The sequence below is a fragment of the Palaemon carinicauda genome, chromosome 3 (genome assembly GCF_036898095.1).
Source record: "Palaemon carinicauda isolate YSFRI2023 chromosome 3, ASM3689809v2, whole genome shotgun sequence".
Taxonomy (NCBI): Eukaryota; Metazoa; Arthropoda; class Malacostraca; order Decapoda; family Palaemonidae; genus Palaemon; species Palaemon carinicauda.
The window spans coordinates 59,810,082-59,822,689 of NC_090727.1; the positions used below are offsets into that span (position 1 = coordinate 59,810,082).

At 44.7% G+C, this 12,608-nt stretch overlaps 1 long non-coding RNA gene and 1 pseudogene across 2 annotated transcripts; both read right to left on the reverse strand.

Moving 5' to 3' along the window:
* Window positions 1-448: 448 nt before the first annotated feature.
* LOC137637485 (uncharacterized) lies at window positions 449-12,231 on the reverse strand. 2 transcript variants are annotated; one of them, XR_011043664.1, is made up of 3 exons: window positions 12,123-12,231; window positions 4,032-4,146; window positions 449-2,352 (listed from the first exon to the last, which is right to left on the reverse strand). It is a non-coding gene; the product is annotated as an uncharacterized lncRNA (long non-coding RNA). The 2 variants fall into 2 exon arrangements; XR_011043663.1 differs by having other exon boundaries at window positions 12,070-12,225.
* LOC137638916 (5S ribosomal RNA) lies at window positions 7,043-7,161 on the reverse strand (annotated as a pseudogene).
* Window positions 12,232-12,608: the final 377 nt, after the last annotated feature.

The following is a 12,608-nucleotide window of genomic DNA, read 5'->3' on the forward strand; positions in this document are numbered from 1 at the left end:
AGCATTTAAATCTATGCCAATCAACAAATCAGCCTTTCAACCTTCCCAAAAGCAGAAAGTTTTAGAATCATCTTTCCTAACCTTAAATTTAAGATTCTGTAATAATATCTAATCAAAATCTGACAAACATGTACAGTAACCTTTTCTTTTACCTATATTATATACCTTTTTATTTCATTTAAAGTATACTCCTAGAATCTTCTGTAAACTACTCTAGTTACTAATTTATATATATATATATATATATATATATATATATATATATATATATATATATATATATATATAGAGAGAGAGAGAGAGAGAGAGAGAGAGAGAGAGAGAGAGAGAGAGAGAGAGAGAGAGAGAGAGAGTGAGAGAGAGAGAGAGAGAGAGAGAGAGAGAGAGAGAGAGAGAGAGAGAGAGATTTGATCAAATACTGAATCTTACAAATTTAGAAATAAAAGAGGAATAAGTTTTTATGCAAATTACAGACATCAAAATATTTACTCTAGATTTTAAAATGGAGAACCAATAGGGTACTTAAGCTTTAGATTAATCCAAATAAATTTGCTAGTTATTACCCTTTATAAAATTTAAAACACGATGTGGGGGATCAACTATCCAAGGTATACTATTGAAACTAGAAAGTGTTTTTGTGTTAAGGAACCTTAAGCTTATAGGACAAAAAGAAAAATTCAAAGGCTAAACAAGAACACACCTTGAAATAAGCATTTAAAGCAGCCTAATTCAAATACCAAAAAGAGAGATAAATCATGTACACTTGAAAACAAAAACCTTATTTTCATTAACTAAAAGTTTTGGCACCGAATAATTTAGTACTCTTGTATAACCTATTCGTTCCTAATACAAAAACCCTAGTTTAAAAATTTCCCAACTAATTTACTAACATGTTCCCTTTCTCTAAACTTTAAAAAGGATATAGATTACAAACTAAAAACTTGTTTTAATGTTCATAAAGGTTTTCAAAATCTTACTAGGAATACTCTCTTGAAAGTTAAAATGGACAAATAAAAAACCTTAGGAAAATTTTGCTTCTAGGATCTCATAATTTGAATGTCCAATCCCCCTGGATTAAATAAATAATTCCTGAAGATATCACTCGACTAAAATTTAACTGAAATAGCCTAGTCTCTACCTGAAATAGCCCAGCCTCTATCGGAAATAACTCCTGCCTGAAATAGCCCAGACTGTACCTGAAACAGCCCAGCCCCTACCTGAAACAGCCCAGCCTCTACCTGAAACAGCCCAGCCTCTACCTGAAATAACTCCTGCCTGAAATAGCCCAGACTCTACCGGAAACAGCCCAGCCTCTACTTGAAACAGCCCAGCCTCTACCTGAAATAACTCCTGCCCGAAATAGCCCAGACTCTACCTGAAACAGCCCTGCCTCTACCTGAAGCAGTCCAGCCTCTACCTGAAACAGCCCTGCCTCTACCTGAAGCAGTCCAGCCTCTACCTGAAACAGCCTAGCCTCTACCTGAAACATCCTAGCCTCTACCTGAAGCAGCCCAGCCTCTACCTGAAGCAGCCCAGCCTCTACCTGAAGCAGCAGCCCAGCCTCCACCTGAAAGAACTCTACCTGACTATCCTAGCCTCTACGTGAAAGTACTACCTAAAATAACTCCTCCTTGAAATATCCCAGCCTCTACCTAGAATAGTCTGCCCTCTACCTGAAAAACTCATACCTGAAATGATTCGTTTATGAAATAGCCCACCATCAACCTGAAATAACTCCTCGTGAAATAGCCCACCCTCAACCTGAAATAACACCTACGTGAAATAGCCCTCCCTCTACCTGAAGTAACTCCTACCTGAAGTAACTCCTATAGGACTATCTGAAATTTCATAACTACGATTTCCACAATAAGATTTTTCAGATGCCACCAGGTTGATACGAATGAGATACAATTTAGCGCTATAAAGCTTCAGGTTAGCTTACGCAAGATTGCAATCTTAGCTATTGACACTGATTTGAATAGGCATAAATTGATTCATAACGAAATCTAAGTCATCAACTATTCATTAAAGCAATTTCTAATGGGAATTTAATTATAAAAACTAAATTCATGAAACTAAAAATGAAAGAATTTAGGTAAATTAGTAAGCTAACAATATAACTTAGCACATTGTCCAAGGCTTAATACATGAACTAGATACTTAAATCCTTATTTTAAAATAATTTAAATAGAGGCATTCCTACAAATGCCCAAAATGAGTGTTCTAGAAGTTCCACTTGATCTTCTCCCACTGAAGAATTTTACCAAGAGTGTCGACTGATCCAGGATAGTCAATGTTCATCATCCTTTTGGTTAAAGGGTTCCAAGTGTCCGAGCAGAAGGCCAAATCAACCTGAAAGACGAAAGTGTTAATAGGAACTCACAGAAAATTACTAATCAAGCTTTAAAAAATATAAATTTAGTACTGTTTTTAGTAATTTTTAAGCAATAAAATTGAAAAAAAAATAGGATATCTTAAGCCCCCAAAAGTAGGATATTTTAAGCGCCCAAAAGTAGGATATCTTAAGCCCCCAAAAATAGGATATCTTAAGCCCCCAAAACTAGGATGTTTTAAGCCCCCAAAAGTAGGATATTTTAAGCCCCTAAAAGTAAGATATTTTAAGCCCCTAAAAGTAAGATATTTTAAGCCCCTAAAAGTAAGATATTCTAAGACCCCAAAAGTAGGATATTTTAAGCCCCCAAAAGTAGGATATTTAAGATATTTAAAGCCCCAAAAGTTGGATATTTAAGCACCCTAAAAGTAGGATATTTTAGGCCCCCAAAAGAAGGACATTTTAAGCACCCAAAAGCAAGATACTTCAAGCTCCAAATTGATCAGGATGACTTAAGCAACAAAAACTATGATATTCTATATATTTTGATATTTTGGTGAAGAAATTGGAATATTACAGGACCCCAAAAAGATCTAGGATATCTTAAGAACTAATAAAATGTGCTAGAGTTCCGTTGTCAAGTTTTCAACAGTAAAATATGAGTAGAAAATCTTTTGCTAAGAAAATTAAAACCAAGTTGAATTAGCATCTACAGTGCACCACACATGACGTACTGATATCACTACTCACTTACGATAACAATTCAACTTAACTGATTTGTAGCTTCACACATACACTAACCTGGACACTTTTGCCCCCCCCCCCCCCGCCAAAAAAACTCAAGGTTGATTTGATTTTTTTTTTCAACTAAAATGTTAATCTAAAAGTAGCTGACTTATTTCACACCTAAACAGAGGTATAGAACTAAACTCTAAACTTAGGCTATTTGAGTTTAAAACCATTTATTTTAATAATAATAAAAAAAGGAAATATGGATTTAATCTTAGCTTTCTAACTAACGGGATTTACGAAAAAAGAAAAATAATTCAGAAAAAAAACGATGTATGAATGTTTGTTCGTATACAGTTTGAGTGAATCCTATCACTTAAATTTTAATCTAAAGACTCCATATCCTAAAAAAAAAAATATTCTCATACAAGGGGAAAACCAATATTCCGAAATACTAAAATCTTCAATATCAGATATTTACTCAGTCTATAGTCCAGTGGTTCCCAACCTTTTTTCTGTCATTTCCCCCCTGCACCTAGTTCAACCATCCAGATTTCCCTCTTCATGTCCCGCCCAGCCCTCATGCCCACTCACCTGCCTCAGAAATGGGCATGACACTCCAATTCTCCCCTTGAATATCATGTCTTTGAGAACTGATATGACCATATCACAATTGAATGTCTAACAAAAAATTGCCGCACGTACTATGAGGAAATTTTCCGCATATTTTAGTTAGTGGGTAGTGTGATTATTTCCCCCCTGGAAGATACAAATTTCCCCCCAGGGGAAAATTTCCCCCTGGTTGGGAACCACTGTCTATAGTCTAACATTCCATCTCTGTACTCTTGTAACTTCACCCCAGTACTAAATGGCAAAAAATCTAACCTAGTTTCTAAAAAGCAAACAATTTTCAAAATAATTTTACCATCCAAACTGAATTTACAGTATCAGATAACTGAAGATGTCATACTTAACTAGGCTCGTGTAGAAGACAGGAGGCAATTTCTCAACTTGGGGAACAACAGCATCTGCACGTCCTTTGGACTTCAGGCTCATATGAATACCAATTATCCATACCAAGCAAACTGGAACACAAATGTAGAAAAAATTGAAAATGACAAATTCGAAGATAATTTGTATTTTTCCTAACCATACAAACCTTAGCTATTTACATTGGGTTTACCTTTTAGCGCAGCTGAAATGGCGAGCCATTAGAATTTAACGAGGGTGTATTACCCCCGCGCTAGTTAGCGGGGGGGGGGGGGGGTAGCGGAGTGGTAGCTAGCTACCCCTCCCCCCCCCCCTCACACACAGATGAATGCTCACTTTCACTTAGAGGTAGGACTTGTCTTGGGGGACAGGGCTGGCGGGCAAATATTTGTAAATAGCTAAGGTTTGTATGGTTAGGAAAAATACAAATTATCTTCGAATTTGTCATTTGTTCCGTAACCGAAATACAAACCACGCTATTTACATTGGGTGACTTACCCCTTAGGTAGGGTGGAAAGTCCCCAGCCATACTGGCTTTGGCTTTACCCGGGGACTCAGAATCCGAGTGAGTCGCACTCGAGAAAAGGAGTCCCTGCACCTCACAAGTTCCTTGCTCCGCAAGGAACCGTGTGGCCTACATAAGCTTGTTTGTGAAGGAAGAAGTGTGACCCGTCCTAGGCAGTTAACCTGGAGTTCCAGAAGGAACTCTGGGTTAGGACGTTCCTAATACCACCTCGTCAGGGTATGGGGGACGCGACAGTATTGACTCAATACTCGGAACACAAGGAAGCATGGTTTACCTGCAGAGGTTCGAGGTCAGCTATGCAGAGACCAGGATGCTGCTACCCCATAGAGGGGATGATGAAGAAAGAAATAAATAGCAATGCCCTCAACCTTCTGCTACCTTTCCAAAATGGAGCCTGAGGTTAGACCAGCTGTTGTGTAGCCACCACAGAGCGATAGAAAACGTATCGAGACTCCTGTGGGTCACGCCTTGCAGGAAGCGGGCTGCGAAGGTCATTAGACGCTTCCAGACTCCAGCTTGTAGCACCTGCGTCACAGAGTAGTATTACTCGAAGGCGAGGGACGTTGCGATGTATCCAACATCGTGCTGTAGGGCGACGTGACAGGGGAGGGTCTGGAGACAGGTCGAGATGAATGTCCTTGAGTCTGGGCTGAAGAGGTATACTGGTGACTCTCCCCCGTGTCCTCCTTGTGCTCCCAAATCGGCTGCAACTGAGGACAAACTGCAGCTGTTCCCAAAGCTAACCTCTCGATTCCTTTACTGGCAAGAAAGAGAAGGTCTTGGGACATCAGATACAGAATGGAGACTCGAAATCTTGAAGGAATTGGAGCGAAGGGCCGGGACCCCCAGATTCTGAGTCTAGCCAACAACTCAGGAGCGAACCTGAATGTTGCCTTCCCCTCTTCCTTAGAAAGGGCGGAATCGTACGAGACCAAGAAGATTGCTTACACACTGGCCGTGGCCAGAGTGAGCAGGAGACCCAAGGTGGAATACAATCCAAGGCCTGTCGTAAAGGGTCTTGAGAAGATCTCTTAAGGGACTAAAAAGTCCGAGCCTTGCTCCAAGTTGGAGGTCTTCCTCCGACTACGGCGGGGACGATCGTAGCTTCGCATGAGCGAGGAAAGGTCCAGCGGGCAGGAAAAAGTTATTCCTTTAAGCCTGAAGGTCAGGGAAAGGCTGAGCGACAGGCTTCATTGCCGAGAGCGGAAAGGAGTTTCCTCCCGCCGAAAGGCAATAAGACCGTTATTGCTGGAGAAGAGGCCTCAAGGGAAGAGGTATATCTCCCACGGCACCAACCACCGAAGACTCTTCCCTTTGCCTGGAAGACCCCTGCGGATGACTATCGCAGATGACGCGACCTCCGTACCGCGACTGTAGCGGGTTGTCTCTTCTTGAGGAGGAGGCGTAGTTTCTCCAGGTATGAAGCCGAAGTGACGCCCCGGTTCGGGAGAGATGTTGCAGTGTAGTTGTTTGAGTAGTCTGCGCCGTGGGAGAAGCTCTCCCGGGAGTTCCGTCAGGGGAAGCAGAGGGTCCAGAAACCGTTCTGCGCATAGTCCCAGTGAAGCTCACCCATTGAAAGGTTGTCAGACAACCTGGTCTTTGTGAGACCCATTGTCCACAGACAAAAAGGAGGGAAGACGCAGGCGTCGAAGTTCTCCCACCATCACCGGAATGCATCTTGCCAGAGTCTTGGGGTCTGAGACTGGGGGGAAGAACAGCGGAAGCTTGAGGTTCCAAGCTGTCGCGATCAGGTCCCCCAGACCAGGACTTGCTGACTACTCAAGGTCAAAGACCCCCAGGTACACTCTCTCTACGAGGCTCTGCTCGGATAGTCGGAGAGAACATTCCTCTACCTGGAATGAGAGAGCCGATGGTGGTATTGAGAGTATCTCAATCATCCCGGTATCTCTACTGCAAGATGTGAAGGTGTGAAAATGCGTCCCCTGCTGGTTAGAACACGCCAGAATCACGAAGTCGATGCGCACGGAGCGACTCGGCAGGAGCTGTAGGATCTGTAGAGGGGCCAGACCACGGCCCCTAAGCCTGCCTGAATGATGGAGAGGTATCCTTCAGGTCTTGACCATAGGCCTGGACCGGAACATGCCCCCCCTCCCCCCCTTTCCTTTGACGAGTCCGAGAACAGCATCAAGAATGTGGGGAAAGGACAAGAATATCCACTACCATCAAGAGGTTCCATAGGTCAACACCCATTGCCGGTCTAATAGTTCCGCTGGTCCCACAGGGGCCAGGATGTCCGGTTGAACGTTGCCTAAAACCACCGGAACTTGGACCGCCCCACATGGAACTTATCCTGAGGCGACCGTTCGGACTTTAGACGGGTCAATGAGGAAAGGAGAACTAGGAAACGTTCCAAGGTAGGGCTGAAAGCTCTGCTTGACTGAGAACAGGTACTGCGACTCTCCTAAGTCTTGCCACAGTCAACTGAATGGAAGGCTCGGAGGATGTGGCAACAGAATCTGGCATCCCCAGGTGGTCACCCATCCAAGTACCAACCAGAACCGACGTTGCTTAACCTCGCTGGACGGACGAGAAGCGAGGTTTCCAACGTGGTAAGGCCGTTGACTCAATATCATGGCCAGATACTCCAGATGTTGAGGCAGAAGAAGAGAAGGCTCCAAGCAAAATACCATGAACCCACACTCATGGTAAGCATCCGGAAGCTTGTCCCGGCGCTGAAGAATGTCGAACCCGAGCCTACCGGAGCTGACCAACCCTCCAAAAAGCAAAATAGGCGGAAGCCTGCACCTGAGCGGCCATGAGGAAAGCAGGGAGAGTTCTCTGGGGGAAAAAACCTGCTATGCCACGGCGGGATAGCCACACTGCATCATAAGCAGGAATACTTGCAGTCTAGGCTGAATTCCACGAGCTCCCTGGAAGATGGATGGAATAGAAACTGGAAGTACCCGTCCTTCCGATCCAGGGTTTAACGAGTCCTGTCGCCTCGTTACCAGTCTGATCGATTCTGCTGTTCTACGCTGGCCGAAGTTTGTTCGACAAACTTGATCAGGGCTGAGAGGTCGACTACGGAACTCCCCTCTCAGATCCTTCCTTACAAGAAAGGATCGACTGAAGAGGCCGGGGGTGAAGCTGTCGATGATCCTATGGAGGACCTTCGCCTAAGGTATGGATCATTCTGCCCAACCGGGCAACTCTTGCCGATGCTATGGCATAGAGGTTCAGAGACACTGAATTCGCTGACAGAGACGGCAGGCGGGATATCCTTGGCTGATCACAGAGATTGTGTGGGAATGGGCATCGGGAAGCTGTCATCCGGATGAGTAACCTTAAGCATCCTCCCAGGAGAAACCTGCAATCCTAGAGTTCGTGAACTCTGCCGCTCCTTTTAGGACTATGCCCCCCCGGGGGAGCCTCCCGTGCCATCTGTTCCTGACAGGAGGAAACTGCAATTGGACACCTTGTCTCAGTTGTCGTAGCCAATAACTTAGGCCGACGTAGTTGAAAGAAAAAGGCGCTGGAGCCCTGCAGAGTCTGGAAGAAAGTGCCTTGGAGGAGTGAAAACGGAAGTCGATTTCCTCCGCACAGCCGCTGTCTAAGTCTCTGTCCTTGGGCACAAACAAACTCTTCTCAAGGATGGAAGGGTGTCTGAGGTTGTCGACCTCCACAGATGAGACACCCGAAGGAAGCCCTCAGTCAGCGCGTCCAGATGGTACAACATCGAGCTTGTCCGCAAGTTAGATACTTAACGACGAAAGGCCAAGGTGCCTGAGCCCGAGAGGAGGAAAGTACCCATGATCTTCCTGTAGCTTCTTTGAACCAAACCTCGGGCCGTAACCGAGGAGGGAAAGGACCTGGTAAGCCCCCAGAGGAAGGGGTAAGCAGTCACCCCTTGGCCGATGGAGAAATCTCGAAAGGAAAGCCCCCCGCCAAAAATCCTTCCAGGGAATGACGGGGAAGGGCTAACCCAGGTTCTGGAAAGAGGAGTGTTGCTTAGACCTCCCTGAAGTTCCTTCCTATTCTTGCAAGTGCCATGCTCTGCGTTTACAGGGTGAGGCCGTGTTCTGGAAATACGCTCCAGAAGAACTCGCCAGGCTGGCCATGCTGCGAAAACCCCAATGGGAATCGTAGTCGCAATCGCCCTGGAGCTCGCGCGATGGTAATTTAAAGATTTGCGCGTGGGCGAACGTGGAAGCGCCCATGTGCAGTCACGCAAACGAAGGTGAGCGAAGGAGCGCAGAAAGAGGGCGAGCCTGGTAGGAAGGGCGAGAGCTGGTGGTCGGCGAGCGATAACCCATAGACGAGCAATGGATACTGCAAGAATTAAGCCGACGTTCGTGCGAAGAAACACTGTAGATTCGAGCGATGGAACACCGTCGGTTCGCGCGACGGAACACCGTCGGTTCGCGCGACGGAACACCGTTCGTCCGCGTGATGGAATACCGTTGGTTCGCGCGCGGGTGAACATTGAAGAGCATGTGCGCGGACGCGCATGAGCGTACACGTGCAGGCCGGTGGGCGATCGCGCGATGGCGAGCAGCATGCGCAGGTGGGTGATTGCGCGATGGCGAGCTAGTAGCTGGCGAACCATGTTCCTTCACAAGCGTTGGAGAACGTTGCCGCGCCGGCTGTAACACACGCGGGCGATCCGGAGATCGCCGAGAGACAGGTGATCGCTGACGTGTAGAACGCTGTTGAATAGGTGATACTAAAATCACCTGTGCGCGCTGGCGAGCAGGTGAACGCTGGAGAGCAGGTGATCGCTGGCAAGCTGATGATCGCTGGCGAGCTGATGATCGCTGACAAGCAGAAGGCAACGCGTGGAAGCCTGCGCATAGAAGAAGAGTCCTTGACCCAGACCTGAACCGAAGTTCTAGATCGCAAGGGCGAACGTGGGCGCACAGGGCGCGTAACAGGAACCAACAGGAACAGCAGGGATGATCATCATGAGAACGCTGACGAACAGGAGAGCGCTGACGAACAGGAGAGCGCTGGCGAACAGGAGAGCGCTGGCGAACAGGAGAGCGCTAGCGATCAGGAAGCGCTGATGAGCAGGAGAGCGCCAGTGATGCTAACACTGAGCAGGAACAGGAGAGAACACAGCAGAAGGGCGCGCAGGGGAACCCTGACACGCAAGGGAAGAACCACCGTGGGAGGCAACCCTTAGCCCCGAAGGGAACGTTGTCCGTCGGGAGACACATGTCCATCGGAAGACCGTTGCCTGTCCGCCAGGAGACTGATGTCCGTTGGAAGACCGTTGTCCATCGAGAAGACCATTGCCCGTCGGAAGACGAGATCAGACTGCTCTCCATCTGCACCAAGGCGGAAGATCAAGAAGGAGGAGTTGTAGGCTGCAAACGGAGATTCAAAAAGGCGCCTCTTAGCACCCTTATAGGGAGATGAGAGGCCCTTACGACGAGGCGGACGGTGGGCCTTACGGCGAAGGAGGCCAACAGCAACAGCAGCAGAAGAATCCTCCGAAGAGGAGTCTCTATGAGTGTACTCTCTCGCGAACGAAAGAGAAACACTTCGTAGAAGAGACTGGTCAGCCAGTGACCTAAAAGGAGCAATCCTCCAAAGAGGGGCTCTCACAGTTGCCCAGCCCCTTGAGCGAAACTGCAGGTGTGACCGCTCAGCACCAAGAGCATAGTCGCACGAAAAAAAAGGCAAGAGAAGAACCCCCCAAAAGGGGAAAAACTCAAGCCTGGACAGGAAAAACTTCCCTCGGAAGGAAAGTTACCCGCCCAAGGAGGCAAGCCTCCTGAGAGTTCTAAAATGAACTGGAGAGCTGTCCGTCGTCACGGGAGTACTTCCAGTAGAAGGAGACACGCCCCTGACGAAAATACAAGGGGAGAGGCAGCAACAGCCGAATCCCCAGGCCTCAACAAGACAGCTCACACCGTTGCCATATTACAGAAACGATCTAGATCGGTAACTGTAAGAAAATAAAACAAAAATCATTAGTACACATTCATTTCCCCAGGAAGGCTCCGAAGAGGAATCCCGAGGGAAAGGAAACAAGAATTACACAACAGCCACGTGCCCTCACAACCACTTACACTCACGGAAGGAGAGCTGTAACCAAAACAGAATTATAACAATTATAATTATGAAGCTATGTAATTATGTGATTTAAAAATGAATGAACACTAAAGAAAGAACGAAAACCCTGAAAGGAATCGTTCTACAAGCTGAATAATTAAAAACTACAATTAGATTCATAAACTAATTGAGACAAACGTACGGCGTAGCAACCCCCCCCCCCCCACACTGAAAGGAAGCTACAAGGGCGTAGTAACACGTAGTAAAAGGGTGAACGACATCAAGAGAGAGAGAGAGAGAAAGATCGAAGTCAAACTCGATCGCCACCCAAAAAATTACGCCGTGGTGGCCTAACTGCCGAGGACTCCACGTAGATATCGTACACTACACACACAACTCTGAAAAGGAAACTTACTGATTTCTATACTCACATATATATACAAACATGAAAACATGTTTACATATATATTGAGTAAAAGAAAAGTAAGCGATTAAGTAAAGACAAAACAAACAATGGCTGCCAAGAGAGGACCAAGACAGAGACGTCTGTCACAGTCCGAGCAAAAAGCGAAAGTGAGCATTCATCTGTGTGTGTGTGTGTGTGTGGGGGGGGGGGATAGCTAGCTACCCCACCCCCCCGCTAACTAGCGCAGGGGTAATACACCCTCGTTAAATTCTAATGGCTCGCCATTTCAGCTGCGCTAAAAGGTAAACCCAATGTAAATAGCGTGGTTTGTATTTCGGTTACAGAATAAAGGACATTTCAACTGATTTTTTTGCTTTTGCCTATTATTATTATTATTATTATTATTATTATTATTATTATTATTAGCCAAGCTACAACCCTAGTTGGAAAAGCAAGATGCTAAAAGCCCAGGGGCTCCAATAGGAAAAAATAGGCCAGTGAGTTAAGGATATAAGGAAATAAATAAATGATGAAAAAAAATTAACAATAAATCATTCTAAAGAAAGTAACAACGTCAAAACAGATATGTCATATATAAACTATAAAAATGACTCATTGTACTTAACTAATTTTTCCTAAAATAATTTTGCCAAAAAAAGTAAACTTGAAACCGTTGTGCAAAAAAAGTAGGTGACTATTTTTTAATGTCGAAATGGAAATCTCGCATTAAACTATAATTGCATTTAAATACTTCTTTTTACAAAAAAAAAATGCATTGGCAACTACGGGAATTAATCAAAAGACATGAATTAAAACAAATTCATGATAGTTTGATCAACACAGCTTAAGTGAATCCTATGAGGTCTATCACTCCAGTTTCAAATTAAGAACAAAAACTCTCACTGAAAGAAAAACTAATTTCTAAAAACACAAAGATCTTACATATCTGCTATTCACGCAACATAATCTAATATTGTTCTGTACGTGATTGAGGAACTTCATACCAGCACTAAATGCCCCAAATCTAACCTGTCTTCTAAGAAGCATAGAACCTAAAGAAAATCTCACTATTCAAGCGATGTTTACAGCATCAGTTCATCTTTGATGACGTCATACTTAACTTGGCTGACACAAGACAAAAGACTCAAGATCTTGCAATTTCTCAACTTGTTGCATGACAGCCTTTGTGTCCTCTTCCAGTCCTCAGTATCACTGGAGTACAAATCTGGAAAGAATTGAAAAGGACATTTTAGCAAAATTTTTACTTTTGCCCATTTTTGTTATTGGCTAAAATTTCCCCAAAATAGTTAAGGACTTTCCAAACTCAAGACTATCCAATGTCAACAGCTGAGTTTACAAAAATGCATAAAAAAACTAGTTACAAGATATCCACGATAGCCCGAACAAATACAAGAGGTTTATTTGTTGATTGTGAACAAGTCATAATTCATTGGTTGTATTAATCAAACTGTCAAAAAACACCACACAAACTATTGGCCACAAATGAGGGGGTACTAGTACGCAGGAACATACCGGCTGAAGAGGTTTTGCCTTACTTTACTAGTTAAAATTTCAGTAAAATTTCACAAATCACAAAGATTGTTGCA